Source organism: Cebus imitator, unplaced genomic scaffold (assembly GCF_001604975.1).
Source record: "Cebus imitator isolate Cc_AM_T3 unplaced genomic scaffold, Cebus_imitator-1.0 Scaffold654, whole genome shotgun sequence".
Lineage (NCBI taxonomy): Eukaryota > Metazoa > Chordata > Mammalia > Primates > Cebidae > Cebus > Cebus imitator.
The window spans coordinates 30245-34089 of NW_016107969.1; the positions used below are offsets into that span (position 1 = coordinate 30245).

General features: G+C 46.0%; 1 pseudogene; it reads left to right on the forward strand.

Annotated features, from left to right (window-relative positions):
• Positions 1–3845, forward strand: part of LOC108295657 — a 13851-nt pseudogene that overhangs the window by 7174 nt on the left and 2832 nt on the right.

The window sequence follows — 3845 nt, forward strand, 5'->3', positions numbered from 1 at the left end:
GGTTTTACCATCTTGGCCAGGCTGGTCTTGAACTCCTGACCTTGTGATCCACCCACCTCCACCTCCCAAAATGCTGGGAGCCACCACATCTGGCCAGGGACTTTCTTCTCTCTGCATGATCTCTGGTGCAGTGGGCAGCAGAGGCCCATCTTTCTACAGGGTGAGGTCTCTCCCATGTGTGTGTTTTTGTCACAGGAACGGAGTGAGACATTTCTAACATTAAGTCTTAAATTATTTTCACATACAGGATTGATTTCTAAAGACTCATATTATGTGAGGAAGCAGCTCAGAAGAGGCAAGAAAAGGAGCCAGGCATGGCTCTTCCTCAGGTAAAGTGACACTGCTCAGTGGATTCATCTGTCTCTTTCCTTTCAGAAATGCCAGGTATTGTGGTAGCCAGTCTGTTCTGACTCTGAAGCGTCCTTCCTGACACGTTGGCGCGCACTCACCCATGCCTTCCCTCAGTTCCTGTCATCTGCTCTGAGATTCCGTCTCCTGTGACCCAGTGACATGAACCTGGGAAGAAGCTCCACTGGGCATAGTCATGGGAAGGGCTGACACCAGACCCGGGTGGACATCCACAGCGTCAGTGCTGCCGGGAAGGCTGGATTGTTCTGGGCCACAGATGTATGTTAGCTCTTTGTGGATGAGATCTTAGAAACTACATATGAAACACATAGGTTAATGTGCACAGATACCTGGTAAATTCTGGAAAAGGACACCAGTAAGGGGAGATACTTTGTATCTGATTTGGTAATGCAGTGGAAGCCACACTAGTAGTTCAACTCGTCTCTGACTCCAAACTTTTTTTCTTAAGAGACATGTTTTTCGTCTGGGTACGGTGGCTGATGCCTATAGTCCCAGCACATTGGGAGGCCGAGACGGATGGATCACTAAAGGTCAGGAGTTCGAAAGCAGCCTTGCCAACATGTTGAATCCTCATCTCTACTAAAAATTCAAAAATTAGCTGGATATGGTGGCACATGGTGATAATCTCAGCTACTCAGGAGGCTGACATAGGAGAATCCCTTGAACCCAGAAGGTAGATTGCAATAAGCCAAGATTGTGCCACTGCACTCCAGCCTGGGTGACAGACAGAAACTGTCTTAATAAAAAAAAAGTGTCAGCAGGGTGGCTCACGCCTGTAATCCCAGCACTTTGGGAGGTCAAGGCAGGCAAATAATGACGTCAGGAGTTCGAGATCATCCAGGCTAACACGGTGAAACGCCATCTCTACTAAAAATAAAAAAAAATCAGCTGAGCATGGTGGCACACATCTGTAGTCCCAGGAACTCGGGACGCTGAGGCAGGAGAATCACTTGAACCCAGGAGGCGGAGGTTGCAGAGAGCCCAGATCGTACCATTGCACTCCAGCCTGGGCAACAGAGCTAGACTCCATCTCAAAAAGAAAAGAGAGAGAGAGAGAGAGAGAGAAAAGGTGTTGCCCTGTGACCCAGGACTGGGGTACATTGGCACAGTTCTAGTTTACAGCAGCCTTGAACTCCTGGGCTCATGTTGTCCACACTTTACCCTCCCAAAGAGCTAGAATGATGAGGCGTGTGTCAGCACACGCAGCAGCTAACTAATCTTTTATTTATTTATTTTTTTAGACAGTGTTCTTCTGTCACCCAGGCTGGAGTACAATGGCGCAATCTCAGCTCACTGCAACCTCCGCCTCCTGGGTTCAAGCGATTCTTCTACCTCAGCCTTCCAAGTAGCAGGGATTACAGGTGCGTGCCACCACAGCCCACTGATTTTTGTATTTTTAGTAGAGACGGCTTCACCATGTTGGCAAGGCTGGTCTCAATCTTCAGACCTTGTGATCTGCCCGCTTCTGCCTCCCAAAGTGCTGAGATTACAGGGAGGAGCCACTGTGCCAGGCTGGTCTCAAACTCCTGACCTCAAGTGATCTGCCCGCCTTGGCCTCCCAAAGTGTTGGGATTACAGGCGTGAGCCACCCTGCCTGGTCGTGTATTTCCTTTTTGTTTGTGTATTTTTTATATTGTCCATAAAACCAAGACTTCTACAGTGATTTTTGGGGACCTTAAAATCTTTCGTGGGAAATTACAATAAAATGCAACAATAGAGAAGAAATGTTAAAAAAAATACCTTAACTTGGGTTTGTCAGAATAGTCTGTGATGAAATCGATACTGAATTTCTCTTTTTTCATTTCATGTGAAGGTGGTAACTCAGTCCTCCATAATGTTTTGTTGAAATGTGTTTTTCATTTTAGGGACACTTGACTTTCAAGGATGTGGCTGTAGAATTCTCATTGGAGGAGTGGAAATGCCTGACCCCTGCGCAGAGGGCTTTATACAGAGACGTGATGTTGGAGAACTACAGCAACCTGGAGTCTGTGGGTGAGAAAAATGTCCCTCCAGACACAAGGAATCTGCCCTTGTCTATGTTGGCTCTTCCTGCTTTTATATTTCTTTTTGTGATTTTGCCCCATACGTTATGCTTTATTGTTTGTTTGTTTTTGAGACAGAGTGTCACTCTTGTCCAGGGTGGAATGCAGTGGTGGGATCTCGCCTCACCACAACCTTTGCCTCCCAGGTTCAAGCTATTCTCCTGCCTCAGCTTCCCAAATAGCTGGAATTACAAGCCTGTGCCACCATGCCCAACTAATTTTGTATTTTCAGTAGAGACGAAGTTTCTCCATGTTGGTCAGGCTGGTCTCGAACTCCCGACCTCAGGTGATCCACCTGCCTTGGCCTCCCAAAGTGCTGGGATTACAAGCAAGAGCCACCGTGCCTGGCCTCTGTATATGCTTTACATGTACAGCCTGCCAGATTGCTGGGATTACAGGCATGAGCCACTATGCCCAGTCTTCCATGGAATCTTTAGTGATTTCCAAATATCAAATGATGTCTTCTGTGAACACAGAGCATTTAACTTTTTTTTTTTTCCACTGCTTGGCATTTATTTCTTTTTCTTGTCTAATTTCTCCTGCCAGGATTCATTTTAGGGACATTTTAGTAACATGCTCAATAGAAATAGCGAAAGGAGGCTTCTTAGTCTCTTTCCTGATCTTAGAGGAAGAGATTTCAGGCTTTCACCATCCACTGTGATGGTAACTGTAGGCTTCTCCTAAATGGTCTTTATTATGTTGAGGTGGGTTTCCTGTATTCTGTGTGTATTGAGTGTTTTTATTTCAAAATAATGTTGTTGCCGGCGCAGTGGCTTACGCCTGTAATCCCAGCACTTTGGGAGGCCAAGGCAGGTAGATTGCTTGAGGTCAGGAGTTTGAGACCAGCCTGGTAAACATGGTGAAACCCCGTCTCTATTAAAAATAATAATAATAATAATAATAATAATATTGTCTTTTTGATTTTCAGTAGTTTGTTTATAATGTGTTTCTTCGATGGTGTGCTGGGGTTCATTCAGAAAGTAGTGATCTTAGCATGTATTTCAGTTTTGTTGTTTTGTTTTGTTTTTTGAGACAGTCTCTCTCCATCGCCAAGCACCAGGCTGGAGTGCAGTGGCGCGGTCTTGGCTCACTGCAACCTCTGCCTCCCGGGTTCAAGCAATTCTCCTGCCTCAGCCTCTGGAGTAGCTGGGACAACAGGCGCGCACCACCACGCCCAGCTAATTTTTGTGTTTTTAGTGGAGACGGGGTTTCACTATGTTGGCCAGGATGATCTCAATCTCTTGACCTTGTGATCCGCCTGCCTCAGCCTCCCGAAGTGCTGGGATTACAGGCATGAGCCACCATGCCTGGCGATTTCAGTGTTTATATTGTGTGCTGGTGGTAAGAAGAAGTTGTGGCTTTTTTCTTAAGATGGACTTGTTTAGAATTCTGTAGGCTGTATAAATGTACTTACTGTTTGCTTGCTGGTTTTGT